Raw genomic sequence first — 18,142 nt, 5'->3', positions numbered from 1 at the left:
TAAATACTCCCTCTTGGAGTTAAGAGCAAAAACTTGGCCGAGCCTCTACTAATAACGGAGAGCATGCAAGATCATAAACAACACATAGGTAATAGATTGATAATCAACATAACACGAGTATTCTCTATCCATCGGATCCCGACAAACACAACATATACAATTACGGATAGATGATCTTGATCATGTTAGGCAGCTCACAAGATCCGACAATGAAGCACATGAGGAGAAGACAACCATCTAGCTACTGCTATGGACCCATAGTCCAGGGGTGAACTACTCACTCATCACTCCGGAGGCGACCATGGCGGTGAAGAGTCCTCCGGGAGATGATTCCCCTCTCCGGCAGGGGGCCGGAGGCGATCTCCAGAATCCCCCGAGATGGGATTGGCGGCGGTGGCGTCTCAGTAAGGTTTTCCATATCGTGGCTCTCGGTACTAGGGGTTTCGCGATGAAGGCTTTAAGTAGGTGGAAGGGCAACGCGGGGGGCCACACGAGGGCCCCACACACCAGGGCCGTGCGGCCAGGGCCCAGGCCGCGCCGCCCTGTTGTGTCGGCGCCTCGTGGCCCCACTTCCTTTCCCCCTCGGTCTTCTGGAAGCTTCGTGCAAAAATAGGACCACGGGCGTTGATTTCGTCCAATTCCGAGAATATTTCCTTTGTAGGATTTCGAAACCAAAAACAACAGAAAACAACAAGCGGCTCTTCGGCATCTCGTTAATAGGTTAGTGCCGGAAAATGCATAAATACGACATATAATGTGTATAAAACATGTAGATATCATCAATAATGTGGCATGGAACATAAGAAATTATCGATACGTCGGAGACGTATCAGCATCCCCAAGCTTAGTTCATGCTCGTCCCGAGCAGGTAAACGATAACAAAGATAATTTATGGAGTGACATGCCATCATAACCTTGATCATACTATTGTAAGCATATGTAATGAATGCAGCGATCAAAACAATGGTAATGACATGAGTAAACAAATGAATCATAAAGCAAAGACTTTTCATGAATAGTACTTTCAAGACAAGCATCAATAAGTCTTGCATAAGAGTTAACTCATAAAGCAATAAATCAAAGTAAAGGTGTTGAAGCAACACAAAGGAAGATTAAGTTTCAGCGGTTGCTTTCAACTTGTAACATGTATATCTCATGGGTAATTGTCAACATAGAGTAATATAACAAGTGCAATATGCAAGTATGTAGGAATCAATGCACAGTTCACACAAGTGTTTGTTTCTTGAGGTGGAGAGAGATAGGTGAACTGACTCAACATAAAAGTAAAAGAAAGGTCCTTCAAAGAGGAAAGCATCGATTGCTATATTTGTGGTAGAGCTTTTATTTTGAAACAAGAAACAAATTTGTCAACGGTAGTAATAAAGCATATGTATCATGTAAATTATATCTTACAAGTTGCAAGCCTCATGCATAATATACTAATAGTGCCCGCACCTTGTCCTAATTAGCTCGGATTACCGGGATCATCGCAATACACATGTTTTAACCAAGTGTCACAAAGGGGTACCTCCATGCCGCTTGTACAAAGGTCTAAGGAGAAAGCTCGCATTTTGGATTTCTCGCTTTTGATTATTCTCAACTTAGACATCCATACCGGGACAACATAGACAACAGATAATGGACTCCTCTTTAATGCATAAGCATGTAGCAACAATTAGTGTTCTCATATGAGATTGATGATATATGTCCAAAACTGAAACTTCCACCATGATTCATGGCTTTAGTTAGCGGCCCAATGTTCTTCTCTAACAATATGCATGCTCTAACCATTAAAGTGGTAACTCTCCCTTACTTCAGACAAGACGGACATGCATAGCAACTCACATGATATTCAACAAAGAGTAGTTGATGGCGTCCCCAGGAACATGGTTATCGCACAACAAGCAACTTAATAAGAGATAAAGTGCATAAGTACATATTCAATACCACAATAGTTTTTAAGCTATTTGTCCCATGAGCTATATATTGCAAAGGTAAAGAATGGAAATTTTAAAGGTAGCACTCAAGCAATTTACTTTGGAATGGCGGAGAAATACCATGTAGTAGATATGTATGGTGGACACAAATGGCATAGTGGTTGGCTCAAGGATTTTAGATGCATGAGAAGTATTCCCTCTCGATACAAGGTTTAGGCTAGCAAGGTTATTTGAAACAAACACAAGGATGAACCGGTGCAGCAAAACTCACATAAAAGACATATTGTAAACATTATAAGACTCTACACCGTCTTCCTTGTTGTTCAAAACTCAATACTAGAAATTATCTAGACTTTAGAGAGACCAAATATGCAAACCAAATTTAGCAAGCTCTAGGTGTTTATTCATTAATGGGTGCAAAGTATATGATGCAAGAGCTTAAACATGAGCACAACAATTGCCAAGTATCAAATTATTCAAGACATTTTAGAATTACTACATGTAGCATTTCCCGATTCCAACCATATAACAATTTAACGAAGAAGATTCAACCTTCGCCATGAATACTATGAGTAAAGCCTAAGGACATATTTGTCCATATGCAACAGCGGAGCGTGTCTCTCTCCCACACAATGAATGCTAGGATCCATTTTATTCAAGCAAAAATAAAAACGAAAACAAACCGACGCTCCAAGCAAAGCACATAACATGTGATGGAATAAAAATATAGTTTCAGGGGAGGAACCTGATAATGTTGTCGATGAAGAAGGGGATGCCTTGGGCATCCCCAAGCTTAGACGCTTGAGTCTTCTTAAAATATGCAGGGTGAACCACCGGGGCATCCCCAAGCTGCTTAGAGCTTTCACTCTCCTTGATCATATTGTATCATCCTCCTCTCTTGATCCTTGAAAACTTCCTCCACACCAAACTCGAAACAACTCATTAGAGGGTTAGTGCACAATAAAAATTAATATGTTCAGAGGTGACACAATCATTCTTAACACTTCTGGACATTGCATAAAGCTACTGGACATTAATGGAACAAAGAAATTCATCCACCATAGCAAAAGAGGCAATGCGAAATAAAAGGCAGAATCTGTCAAAACAGAACAATCCGTAAAGATGGATTTTATTGAGGCACCAGACTTGCTCAAATGAAAATGCCCAAATTGAATGAAAGTTGCGTACATATCTGAGTATCACGCACGTAAATTGGCATATTTGTCTGAGCTACCTACAGAGAGGCAGGTCGAAATTCGTGACGACAAAGAAATCTGTTTCTGCGCGAGTAATCCAAATCTAGTATGAACCTTACTATCAACGACTTTACTTGGCACAACAATGCACAAAACTAAGATAAGGAGAGGTTGCTACGGTAGTAAACAACTTCCAAGACTCAAATATAAAATAAAAGTACTGTAGTAAAAACATGGGTTGTCTCCCATAAGCGCTTTTCTTTAACGCCTTTCGGCTAGGCGCGAAAGTGTATATCAAGTGTTATCAAGAGATGATGCATCGACATTATTACCGGGGGTGTTGGGAGTTTTCTCAACCATGCATAGTATGCTGGATACATAAGTTTCAGCGGCTCCGTTTTCATTAGTCTTGGGCTTGCTACTCTCATCAAACAAATTTTCAGGAACAAGCCAAGCATAATTATCATCTAGAGCTTCGTGCATCGGTAGGAGCTTACATGGTATTGGTGCTTTAATCTCCCCACCATTATTGACATTATTAGTGTACTTAATTCTATCCATATCCATTTTTTCAAGTGTTCTTTTAAAATCGGTGATTGTACCAAGCCTTTCATGCTTACTAAAAACTTTTCTAGCTTCTTTAGCTATATCTGCAAATTCCCGCACTAAGACTTTTAGAACAAAATCTCTCTTCTCTCCCCGCTCCATATCAGAAAGTGTAAGAAACATGTGTTGTATCATGGGGTTGAGACTAATAAATCTAGCTTCCATCATGCGTACCAAACAAACAGAGGCATCTTCATAAGTAGGGACAGCTTTTGCAAGGGGTATATCTTTAAGATCTTCATGCATACTAACATGGGTGAAAAATTCTTCTATATTATCTCTTCCAATTATAGACCCTTGTCCCACAAGTATATCTTTTACAGTAAAATTAAAAGGAAACATGTTGAAATAAGTAAAGCAAATGCAAGTAACTAATTTTTGTGTGTTTTTGATATAGAGTGCAAGACAGTAAATAAAGTAAAGCTAGCAACTATTTTTTTTTGTGTTTTGATATAATTGCAGCAAACAAAGTAGTAAATAAAGTAAAGCAAGACAAAAACAAAGTAAAGAGATTGGATTGTGGAGACTCCCCTTGCATCGTGTCTTGATCTCCCCGGCAACGGCGCCAGAAAATATGCTTGATACGCGTACAGCACGCGTCCGTTGGGAACCCCAAGAGGAAGGTGTGATGCGTACAGCGACAAGTTTTCCCTCAGAAAGAAACCAAGGTTTATCGAACCAGGAGGAGCCAAGAAGCACGTTGAAGGTTGATGGCGGCGGGATGTAGTGCGGCGCAACACCAGGGATTCCGGCGCCAACGTGGAACCTGCACAACATAACCAAAGTACTTTGCCCCAACGAAACAGTGATGTTGTCAATCTCACCGGCTTGCTATAACAAAGAATTAGATGTATAGTGTGGATGATGATTGTTTGCAAAGAATAGTAAAACAAGTATTGCAGTAGATTGTATTCGATGTAAAAGAATGGACTGGGGTCCACAGTTCACTAGAGGTGTCTCTCCCATAAGATAAATAGCATGTTGGGTGAACAAATTACAGTCGGGCAATTGACAAATAGAGAGGGCATGACAATGCACATACATGATATGATGAATATTGTGAGATTTAATTGGGCATTACGACAAAGTACATAGACCGCTATCCAGCATGCATCTATGCCTAAAAGTCCACCTTCGAGGTTATCATCCGAACCCCTTCCAGTATTAAGTTGCAAAACAACAGACAATTGCATTAAGTATGGTGCGTAATGTAATCAATAACTACATCCTCGGACATAGCATCAATGTTTTATCCCTAGTGGCAACAACACATCCACAACCTTAGAACTTTCTGTCACTATCCCAGATTTAATGGAGGCATGAACCCACTATCGAGCATAAATACTCCCTCTTGGAGTTAAGAGCAAAAACTTGGCCAGAGCCTCTACTAATAACGGAGAGCATGCAAGATCATAAACAACACATAGGTAATAGATTGATAATCAACATAACATAGTATTCTCTATCCATCGGATCCCGACAAACACAACATATAGAATTACGGATAGATGATCTTGATCATGTTAGGCAGCTCACAAGATCCGACAATGAAGCACATGAGGAGAAGACAACCATCTAGCTACTGCTATGGACCCATAGTCCATGGGTGAACTACTCACTCATCACTCCGGAGGCGACCATGGCGGTGAAGAGTCCTCCGGGAGATGATTCCCCTCTCCGGCAGGGTGCCGGAGGCGATCTCCGGAATCCCCCGAGATGGGATTGGCGGCGGCGGCGTCTCGACAAGGTTTTCCGTATCGTGGCTCTCGGTATCGGGGGTTTCGCGACGAAGGCTTTAAGTAGGTGGAAGGGCAACGCGGGGGGCCACACGAGGGCCCCACACACCGAGGCCGCGCGGCCAAGGCCCGAGCCGCGCCGCCCTGTTGTGTCGGCGCCTCGTGGCCCCACTTCCTTTCCCCTCGGTCTTCCGGAAGCTTCGTGCAAAAATAGGACCACGGGCGTTGATTTCGTCCAATTCCGAGAATATTTCCTTTGTAGGATTTCTGAAACCAAAAACAGCGAGAAAACAACAACCGGCTCTTCGGCATCTCGTTAATAGGTTAGTGCCGGAAAATGCATAAATACGACATATAATGTGTATAAAACATGTAGATATCATCAATAATGTGGCATGGAACATAAGAAATTATCGATACGTCGGAAACTTATCATGGCCCTGTGGCCCCCCTCTGCTGGCTCTCGGGTGTTCTGGAAGCTTCGTGGAAAAATAGGATGCTGGGCATTGATTTCGTCCGATTCCGAGAATATTTTCTTACTAGGATTTCTGGAACCAAAAACAGCAGAAAACAGCAATCGGCCCTTCGGCATCTCGTCAATAGGTTAGTTCCGGAAAACGCATAATAATGACATATAATGTGTACAAAACATGTGAGTATCATCATAAAAGTAGCATGGAACATAAGAAATTATAGATACGTTTGGGACGTATCACGCCGCACTACACTCCGCCACCAACAACCTTCACGTGCTCCTTGACTCCTACTGGTTCGATAACCTTGGTTTCTTACTGAGGGAAAACTTGCTGCTGTACGCATCACACCTTTCTCTTGGGGTTCCCAACGGACGTGTGTCTTGCACGCCATCAAGCACTTTTTCTGGCGCCGTTGCCGGGGAGATCAAGACACGCTGCAAGGGGAGTCTCCCACATCCAATCTCTTTACTTTGTTTTTGTCTTGCTTTGTTTTACTTTATTTACTGCTTTGTTTGCTTCTTATATCAAAAACACAAAAAAATTAGTTGCTAGTTTTACTTTATTTACTGTCTTGTTCTCCATATTAAAAACACAAAAAAATTAGTTACTTGCATTTACTTTATTTAGTTTGCTTTATTTACTACTGCTAAAAATGAGTAATCTCGAAGTTGAAGTTCGTTCGTTTAAGCAACAAGGGGGAGAAAGTTTTAAAGATGCTTGGTATAGAATTAGCGATGCTCATCATAGGTGCATTTAGAAACACTCCACTATCATACTACTTAGGAATTTTTATGTTGGTATCTCTAGATGGAATAGGTATGTTCTTGATACTCTTGCGGGAGGTAATTTCCTAGGCACTCCTGCTTTAGAAGCTAGTTGCATTATTGAGAGTCTAGTTGGAATACCACCTGTTAATGAAGCTAAAATTGAAGTCTCTCTTGAAGATGTCATGAAAAAATTGGAGGTCATAGAGAAAAATTTTCCAAGCGTTGAGACTAAATTGGGAATATTACTCAATAACACTGATAAACTTGATAAAACTCTAAGTGGAATCAATGAGAGAATTTCCGTTTTAGAAACTTGTGCTATTCATGATAATCGAACCCATAGGATTAGTGAACTTGAAGAAGCTATGGGAACCTTGGGTTCAACTTTTTATTCTCTTAAGTTTAAGGAGAAAGCTTATGTGGGTAAGGAGCAAAAGTTTATGTATGTCTCTAAAGTGCCTAAGCCAAAAAACTATTATAGGCCTAAAATTGACAAATCCCTTAGCACCACTACGGATGGGGGAGCATCTAAGATACCTATTGATGTTGATGCTTCATCTCTCGATAATACTTGATACACACTTTCTGCGCCTAGCTGAAAGGCGTTAAAGAAAAGCGCTTATGGGAGACAACCCATTATTTTACTTCTGCACCTTTATTTTATATTTGAGTCTTGAAAGTTGTTACTACTGTAGCAACCTCTCCTTATCTTTATTTTATTGCATTGTTGTGCCAAGTAAAGTCTTTGATAGTAAAGTGAATACTAGATTTGGATTACTGCGCAGAAACAGATTTCTTGCTGTCACGAATTTGAGCAGTAGTCTCTGTAGATAACTCAGAAAAATCTGCCAATTTACGTGCGTGATCCTCAGATATGTACGCAACTTTCATTCAATTTGGGAATTTTCATCTGAGCAAGTCTGGTGCCTCTAAAAAAATCGTCTTTACGGACTGTTCTATTTTGACAGATTCTGCCTTTTATTTCGCATTGCCTGTTTTGCTATGTTTGATGGATTTCTTTGTTCCATTAACTTGCAGTAGCTTTGTGCAATGTCCAGAAGTGTTAAGAATGATTATGTCACCTCTGAATATATGAATTATGCACTGACCCTCTAATGGGTTTGTTTTGAGTTTGGTGTGGAGGAATTTTTGAAGGGTCAAGAGAGGAGGATGATACAATATGATCAAGAAGAGTGAAAAGTCTAAGCTTGGGGATGCCCCCGTGGTTCATCCCTGCATATTTTAAGAAGACTTAAGCATCTAAGCTTGGGGATGCCCAAGGCATCCCTTCTTCATCGACAACTTATCAGGTTCCTCTAGTGAAACTATATTTTTATTCCGTCACATCTTATGTGCTTTACTTGGAGCGTTTGTTTGTTTTTGTTTTTGTTTTTGTTTGAATAAAATCGGATCCTAGCATTCTTTGTTTGGGAGAGAGACACGCTCCGCTGTTTCGTATGAACACATATGTTCTTAGCTTTATCTTTAATGTTCATTGCGAAATTTGAACTACTTCATTCATTGCTATATGGTTGAAAACGGAAAATGCCGCATGTGGTAATTGGTATAATGTCTTGAATAATGTGATACTTGGCAATTGTTGTGCTCATATAGATCATGTTTAAGCTCTTGCATCATGTACCTTGTACCCATTAATGAAGAACTACATAGAGCTTGTTAAAATTTGGTTTGCATGATTGATCTCTAGAGTCTAGATATTTTCTCGGTTAAGGTGTTTGAACAACAAGGAGACAATGTAAAGTCTTATAATACTTACAATATGTTCATATGTGAGCTTTGCTGCACCTTTTATACTTGAGTTTGCTTCAAACAACCTTGCTAGCCTAGCCTTGTATTGAGAGGAATTTTTCTCGTGCATCCAAATCCTTGAGCCAACAACCATGCCATTTGTGTCCACCATACCTACCTACTACATGGTATTTCTCCGCCATTCCAAAGTAAATTACTTGAGTGCTACCTTTAAAAATTCTATTCTTTGTCTTTGCAATATACAGCTCATGGGAAAAATAGCCTTAAAAACTATTCTGGTGAAGAATATGTACTTATGTGTCTTATTTCTTAATAAGTTGCTTGTTGAGCGGTAACCATGTTTCTGGGGACGCCATCAACTATTTTACCTTTGTTGAATATCATGCGATTTGCTATGCAGGTTCGTCTTGTCTGAAGTAAGGGTGATTTTCATGATCAAATGGTTTGAGTATGCATATTGTTAGAGAAGAACATTGGGCCGCTAACTAAAGCCATGATTCATGGTGGAAGTTTCAGTTTGGACAATCAATACTCAATCTCTTATGAGAATTTTAACTGTTGTTGAATGCTTATGCATTAAAGAGGAGTCCATTATCTGTTGTCTATGTTGTCCCGGTATGGATGTCTAAGTTGAGAATAATCAAAAGCGAGAAATCCAATGCGAACTTTCTCCTTAGACCTTTGTACAAGCGGCATAGAGGTACCCCGTTGAAACATATGATATGCAATGATAATCCATGTTAATCGAAGCTAATTAGGACAAGGTGCGAGCACTATTGGTATACTATGCATGAGGCTTGCAACTTATAGGATGTCTTATACATAACACATATGCTTTATTACTACCGTTGACAAAATTGTTTCTTGTTTTCAAAATGAAAAGCTCTAGCACAAAAATAGCAATCCATGCTTCCCTCTGCGAAGGGCCTTTCTTCTACTTTATTGTTGAGTCAGTTCACCTATTCCTTCTATCTCAGAAGCAAACACTTGTATCAACTGTGAGCATTGATTCTTACATATTTACCTATTGCATTTGTTATATTACTTTGTGTTGACAATTATCCATGAGATAAATATGTAAAAGTTGAAAGCAACCGCTGAAACTTATATCTTCCTTTGTGTTGCTTCAATGCCTTTACTTTGAATCTATTGCTTTATGAGCAACTCTTATGCAAGTCTTATTGATGCTTGTCTTGAAAGTATTATTCATGAAAAGTCTTTGCTATATGATTCATTTGTTTACTCATTATCTTTGCCATTGCTTCGAATCGCTGCATTCATCTCATATGATTTACAATAGTATGATCAAGATTATGATAGCATGTCACTTCAGAAATTATCTTTGTTATCGTTTACCTACTCGAGGGCGAGTAGGAACTAAGCTTGGGGATGCTTGATACGTCCCAAACGTATCTATAATTTCTTATGTTCCATGCTACTTTTATGATGATACTCACATGTTTTATACACATTATATGTCATTATTATGCATTTTCCGGCACTAACCTATTGACGAGATGCCGAAGAGCCAGTTGCTGTTTTCTGCTGTTTTTGGTTTCAGAAATCCTAGTAAGGAAATATTCTCGAAATTGGACGAAATCAACGCCTAGGTTCTATTTTTCCACGAAGCTTCCAGAAGACCGAGGAAGATATGAAGTGGGGCCACGGGGCGCCGCCACACTAGGGCGGCGCGACCTAGAGGGGGCCCGGGCGGCCCTAGCGTGTGGGGCCCCCGTGACTCCTCTGACTCCGCCCTTCCGCCTACTTAAAGCCTTCGTCGCGAAACCCCCAGTACCGAGAGCCACGATACGGAAAACCTTGCTGAGACGCCACCGCCGCCAATCCCATCTCGGGGGATTCAGGAGATCGCCTCCGGCACCCTGCCGGAGAGGGGAATCATCTCCCGGAGGTCTCTTCATCGCCATGATCGCCTCCGGATCGATGTGTGAGTAGTCCACCCCTGGACTATGGGTCCATAGCAGTAGCTAGATGGTTGTCTTCTCCTCATTGTGCTATCATGTTAGATCTTGTGAGCTGCCTATCATGATCAAGATCATCTATTTGTAATCCTACATGTTGTGTTTGTTGGGATCCGATGAATATTGAATACTATGTCAAGTTGATTATCAATCTATCATATATGTTGTTTATGTTCTTGCATGCTCTCTGTTGCTAGTAGAGGCTCCGGCCAAGTTGATACTTGTGACTCCAAGAGGGAGTATTTATGCTCGATAGTGGGTTCATGCCTCCATTAAATCTGGGACGAGTAATGGAAAGTTCTAAGGTTATGGATGTGCTTGTTGCCACTAGGGATAAAACATCGATGCTTTGTCTAACGATATTTGTGTTGATTACATTACGCACCATACTTAATGCATTTGTCCGTTGTTTGCAACTTAATACCGGAGGGGGTTCGGATGATAACTCGAAGGTGGACTTTTTAGGCGTAGATGCATGCTTGGATAGCGGTCTATGTACTTTGTCGTAATGCCCTGATTAAATCTCATAGTACTCATCATGATATATGTATGCGCATTGTTATGCCTTCTTTATTTGTCAATTGCCCAACTGTAATTTGTTCACCCAACATCTGTTTATCTTACGGGAGAGACACCACTAGTGAACTGTGGACCCCGGTCCAATTCTTTACATCTGAAATACAATCTACTGCAATTGTTATTTACTGTTCTTCGCAAATAATCATCATCATCCACACTATACATCTAATCCTTTGTTTACAACAAGACGGTGAGATTGACAACCTCACTGTTACGTTGGGGCAAAGTACTTTGATTGTGTTGTGCAGGTTCCACGTTGGCGCCGGAATCCCTGGTGTTGCGCCGCACTATATTGCGCCACCAACAACCTTCACGTGCTCCTTGACTCCTACTGGTTCGATAACCTTAGTTTCTTACTGAGGGAAAACTTGCTGCTGTACGCATCACACCTTCCTCTTGGGGTTCCCAACGGACGTGTGTCTTGCACGCCATCAGTCCCCTGCGCGCCCCGCGCCTGCCACGTGGTGGACTATATGTCGCGGGTGGTAAGCGACCCGCGTCAAAAGGTGGACCTTTTATCGCGCCTCTTTTGTCGCGGATGGCCACCCGCGACAAAAGGCCCTTACCACCCGCCACAAAAGCCCTGTTTTCCACTAGTGCAAAGCCCGACAAAGAGAACTATGGGATCTTATGCTCATATAGCCCGACAGATCATGGAGGCTCGGAGCGAGTTCATCGAACTTGAATACTGCCACAAAGGATGTGGATTCAATAAAGAAGCCCATAATCTGGTTCGGAGCTTAGTTTATGAGAGCCAGGGTTCTAGAGTTTGGTTTATAAATCTGCCTGAGGGCTGTTGTATTCGTCTGAAGTTTAATAAAGGCGGTGATTCTCAAAAAGAAAGAAGGCTAATGACCATGAGAGATGCACCAATTTAGGCCAGCGTTCGAATTTTCAGGATACCAACCAAGCAATATCTAGGCTGGTCTCAGGAAGCTCCACGCAATTTTTCGTGCTAAATTCCATTGCTAATTGACGATAAATTAAAAAAACGGAACCATATGATCCTGCTTCTAGTCTAGAATAAAAGGCACCTCAAATGTCATATTTTTCTAGAAAACAAATCACTGTGTGTGCATGTTCATGTCCTAAGTTCACGCATAAAGTTTCAGAGGAAAAAAGTACTGTGTTTTTTTCTGTGAACTGATTTTAATTTTTTTTCGAATTATTTTGCGAACAGTGTAAACAGAAAAATTCCGTGCGTCAAAAGTAGAGTAGCTTTTAACAACACAACTTTTTTTTGTCTTTTTAGGACATACTGAAACATCTATATTTTCTTCATGAAAGTTTGCAGACACGTACAAATACATACGTACACTGTTGATTTTTACCAGATTTCTTTCCAATTTAGAATATTTCAATGAATTCTATTGTTCGTCATTCGCTCTCGGGGGAGCCATAACATCATCCTCTTGACTGACCCTTTTCTTGTGGAGCGCGAAGAACAATTTAAACCCAGAAGAGCAGTAAGTTTCTCCACTTTCATAAAGAAGAAGACAACAAACACACATCACCACCGGCTTTTAACATAGCAACACTCCAAGTTCAATATAATACTACCCCTTCTAAATCAAAGCAACACTCTGACCGTAGTTTTTGTACTGCTTTATTCTTCAGGATAAGTTATTTTTTTTGGATGGACAATAAATGCCTGCTTTTGGAAGCAAATTTGGTGCACATGAGCACCAGTGCTCTCACTTTTTAAAATATTTAAAAACTGTATTTTTGCGTTCCAAAAAATCATCACATTTATTCCATTAATACATACACATGTTCTGATTATTCATGCAAAGTTTCGGTAAAAATTACATTGGATTTTGAGCTACAGGAAAAAAACAAATTTGTGGCTACGTATAGAGGTATATATTTGTCAGAAATTTGTCTTTTTTGTATAGCTAAAAATATAATATATTTTTCTCCAAATTTTTTACCGTACCTTCAGAATGTTTGTATGTATGTGGGTATTTAATTTCATAATTTTTGAAATCCAAAAAATATGATTTTTAGAAATCAGGAGCGCTGGTGCTCATGTGCCAAATACACTTTTCGCTTTTTTTAGTCTAGAATAGTAAGGAGCTGATGAAACCAAAAGGCACTGCAGATGGGCCAAATTTACACGTTCAGGTGTGAAAGAGGTTAAGCCCATTAACGCAGGAAATGGTCATTCGCTTTAAAGCCTTATGCAGCCCACTTTGTTGGTGCCAAATGAGTCCACGAGTAACAAAGCCCATTTGCGAGGGAAACCAAACCATTGTCTTTTCGTCTGAAGTCCCCCGTGTGTGAGCTCGCGGGCGGCGCATGGCGATGTGGTGACCGCCGGCGAGAGAGAGAGAGAGAGACAGGGAGAAGAGGGGTCCCGAGGTCGGCTAGATTGCCGGGAGGCGCGACGTCTCCTCCTACGCCTCGCGCTACCCGATACAAGCACCGGCGGCGCCGGCGTCCTGGGCGGTTGCCTTTACTCTCCCATCTCTCGCACTGTCGGTCGTCGGGTCTTCTCCGGGAGCGTCTACGTGCCCTACTGTTGGTTACTTTGGTTAAATCTTTTAGTCCGTGTATAATTTGATTGTTGCTTATTAGCGAATTTGATGCTAGCATGTGGCCTTTTCCAGATTCCGATTCGTGTTGGGCGCGCTCGACTGTTTGCTATTCGATTATTGTAAAGAAAATCTAACCTCCGTTAACCCATATATAGGTTTTGATTTGAAGGGCATTGCCTTCTGGGATCTCTTCCTTCGGGGATTTCCCGGCAGGGTTCAGATATCTGAATCAACCTGCCCCTTTTTTGTGCATCGAATCGTGCATTGTAATGTGAACCAGTGAGAGCCGGGAACTATGAATTAGCAAGCGCGTTTGAAAATCAGCAGATTGGCAGTTTGTTCATGCACTTCCAGTTTTCTTCCACCATGCCATAGCATATCTATAGGGAAGCCATTCAGCATGCGTCGCTACACACCAATTTTGATTACAGTTTTCTAATTCAGTGATTTACTGGATGAGCTCTAAACTTGCAAACTCAAAAGCTGGCCTTGTAAACAATTATTATTCGCTTAAATGGACCATGAAACCTTTTAAAGATTTTTTTTCCACATGCTGTAACGGGGGAGAACTCCTGTCAGTAGCATACGGCCTGTTATGTGGCCCTGTAAACATGTTTTTGCACTCTGTTTATTGGCCTTTGATCATCCAAGCATCTCAGATACTATATATGTATAAAATTTAAAAATAAACAATATTTTCCTTCTCTAACTTCTGGAACGAAGTTCAAACTTTCTTTTATGTGAAACTAACATAAAAGGATGCGGGCTGTATGCAGTGTATGCTCTCAATTACTTGGTAGTGGGCATTCAGAGGAGATGTAGGTCACTCACTATGTCTTGTGATTTCGGTACCGATTCAAACTTTGGCTACAACCTTTATTGGACAAATAGATAACCTTTTAGTTTTTTTTTTCCTTTAGCATCCTCATGAAATCAATATCTTAGTTACCCACTGACATATTAATTGGTAAACATAATGAGATTTTAGTTCCAAAAACTCTCCAACATGCCAGGTGGATAGTATTAGTATGGTACTGGTCAGAAGAGGAAGACATGCATATTTGCAAGCAATAAAAATATATTCCTTGGTCTTTTGTGTCGTAAAAACCTGAGATATATCTATTCGTTCAACCATGGCGAGAAACAAGGATAATTCATGTTTACTGCGTACCTTTTTTTTTTGTTGACATTACATACAATACAACAACTATGGGTGGTAAGGTTGTATCATATCCCTGGTATGTGCATAATGCATGCCACTGAGAGGGAACGCTTCCATGTGTCATTTGACTTACGTTACACTGCATATATATGCAGTAATAACCTAATAGTTCAATATTTTCATCGATGTGAAAATAGTATTTTTTTGTATGTTATTTTTATATAGAGAGAAATTAAGGAGAAGTTTATCATGAATTTATCATTGAAGTACACACATGTGTTTAAAATATTCTCAGTTCCAAGAAAACATATGCTAGTTCGGAAGAGAGATATGCTAATTAATTCCATCAAAAACACATATGCACCACACTGGCCATGGCATATATCATTCTGGATAAGGGTGGAGATAAGCCCGGGAACCCAGGGTGGCCGCCCGAGGAGTGGAGATTTTTTCTCAGAGTTTTAGTAGTTTTAAACTTGGCCCTGGGTTTTTCTTCCCCAGTTTCACACTCCCAATCCTAGACTGCAATGACCCCAAGCTTAAATCATTGCTCAGCAACTGTTTCTGGAAGTGATCAATAATTAATAGCATGTTTATATCTTCCTTTTCAAGTAATTAGTATTATTCCTTTTTATCGAAACAATAGCATGTTACATTAGTTTTCTTGGTACATTTTCGTGAGGATATATCCATATATAGATATTTGATGCCTAAAATACGAGCAGATATGGTGATGCAATTGGGGCTAGAGTGAGTGGCTGTTGCAACATTAAAATGGTGATGCCATTGCGGCGAGCGCAAGTGTTTTTCGTCTGTTGTCATATTATTTGTACAAGGTGACAATTAGTGCGCTTGCATGCATGTATGAGTGAAAGTTTGCAAGATTGCCAGCCATGTGTCATGTACTATCGCAAGCTCAAATTCACAATCGTGCATTGATTATGTGAGATATCCCCATGACACCTGTGCACGAATGACTCCTAGTACCAGATTTCTTGTTATGCATGACAGCATGCTGCAAACCTATAAAACTGTTGCAGGTTATAAGTGATGTAGCTGGCCAAGGATTGCCTTATTTACCTTTCAGACTTTTGCTCGAGGAATTATCTTAAAACAGCACATTGTTTCACTGATACCATTGGCATGTTTTGACATTCCATAGTTGAGACCCTCTAGGAGTAGGGAGTTCTAATGGTTGTAAGTTGTAACTAAAGTATCAATACGTTTGCCAATTAGTAGGTTAATGGCATGTTTGCTTTGTTTAGGTATCATTATGTTCGCCTGTGTGGCAAAGGAGAACTATGGTTGGTCTTAGTCTGTATCGAATGATGGATTTGTTAGCGGGCCTTTTTTTGCCTATGGTATTGGAGCCCAAAAGCTTATCATAACTTTTTTCATAACTATTTTAAGTGGAAGCTATTTCGAGTACGACAAGTATCCGAATCAGGTACGGAATCCGATACCGACACAAGGCAACACGCTGAAGTATCGAGGACCCTTGGAAAACTTAGGGTAGCATACTACTCTTTTGCTAAATGTCAGTGCACATTAAAATGGTTATTACTGGAGTGTTAACTCATTTGGGTTAGCCATAGGGTGTATATTGCCCGTGAAAGTTTTTTTTTTGGCATAGACTGTTTGAAATGCAGGTCGAGTCACAACAAAGGGTGTGCAAAAAGCCAGTATGGTCAGAGAGAGGTTCACGTCCTTACATTTCTTCACACCGAAACTGAAGCACAATAGGACAAAATAATGATGAGGTTCACATGTACTGCCAAAAAGTATATCTTGTTCAACTTCCACTTTCAACTTCGAAATACAGGTCAACTTTGAATAAGGATGGACACTACTCCTTAAATTCTTGTCTTTTTATAACTTTATTTGCTATATAGCGCTCTATGTTTTGCCCTCGGTGAAGGTCTCACTCCGAAGAAGGGATTAGATCCATCATAAACATTGTAGCCTCCTCTCGCTTCCCATAGGGCCACACTGATCTGCAATGGAAAATGTTTCAGTTTTAGTTCCGGATCATGATCCAAGTATCCCTGTTGAACATCTCCAATACGCTTGTGAAATTCAACTTCAAAGGTGCGCATTTCAATTCCTAAGCATCTCCATTCTGTATTCTTTTCCCCTTCCATGTAAAAAAGGTGTTTTTAAAGGGAGAATGAAAGATAATAGGTACATCATTTTGGATCTAATACAAAGACAAGCAAAAAGCTTTCGTGTATTTTAGAAAAATATCATTTGGATCTGGTATGGTTGGTGAATGATTACAACCAATATATACCATGCCAATCATTCAATATGAAAATCTATAGGTAAGATCAACTCATACCTAAGATGTCACTACCTCAGGTTTTATGTACCACTTTCTTAACTATGCACAATTGGATCTTTGTTCTGGTTGATAGCCAATATTCAAGGTATACTCATAATGAGAAATATAACAAGCACATGTTCGAAAAGAGGCCTTTGGTGCGATGTGCTTCAGTGCCATGTCGGATTGCTGTGGGCACACGCCCGGTGGTCCGGGGCGTGAGGCAGCTGATGTCACGTACGCATGAGATTCGATCATGCGCGATATGCCTCATGTCTGTAGCGCAGCGGTACTCTCAATCCCATGGTTTTGTGAGCAATTTTCTATTTCTCGGACAAATCTCCGTTGTAAATTGAGCACTCTTTTGCTTAGAACAGTGTACTTCTTAATTTACACGGTTTTTTTTCCGTATTATCCACGAATGTGAGTGGTCAAAATCCAACTTAGGGACTAAATTGCTATTGTCTCAAGATATTCAAATTCTTTTCAGAATTGGAGGAATTTATACACTCTATTAGTCGCTGCTACTTAATTGTTTCATTTTTTGTGTGCTTAAGTTGGCTGGTTAAGTTGGCACACATTTCTCTATATTAAGTTAAAAATATATTCATGAAACTATTTAAAGGCTTTAAGATTTGTTTCATCCCGTAAGAGGGGGAACTCGTGATCCTTTCTACCTTCCAATCAATGGACACCTGATACGTGCTATTCATGGGGTACAATAAAAGACACAATTTGATGACCGTTGGCGTCTTCTATCCGCACATGCACATCTGATTTAATTTTGGACATTTCATATTTTTGTACTTCCTGTGTACGGCTGTTTGATGGGAAGTTAGGGTGTATGGCTGTTTGGCGGTAGGTTGGGGTGTACGGTCACCCGAGTGGGAACTCTATGTCGGTCCATCTTGATCTCGACCAGTAACTAGTGGTTGTCCGGCTTGCATGCAATGGATATAGAGCGTTTCTCATCACGCAGGGCTCAGCCGAGCTATGGCCCACATGGTAGCAAATCTGTCCTCTAAATCACATATGGATCATGTACAACCATCATCATATGTGGAGCATTTCCGTTGG

Source organism: Lolium rigidum, chromosome 1 (assembly GCF_022539505.1).
Source record: "Lolium rigidum isolate FL_2022 chromosome 1, APGP_CSIRO_Lrig_0.1, whole genome shotgun sequence".
Lineage (NCBI taxonomy): Eukaryota > Viridiplantae > Streptophyta > Magnoliopsida > Poales > Poaceae > Lolium > Lolium rigidum.
The sequence above is the reverse complement of the archived record's forward strand: the minus strand, read 5'-3'. Positions refer to the sequence as shown.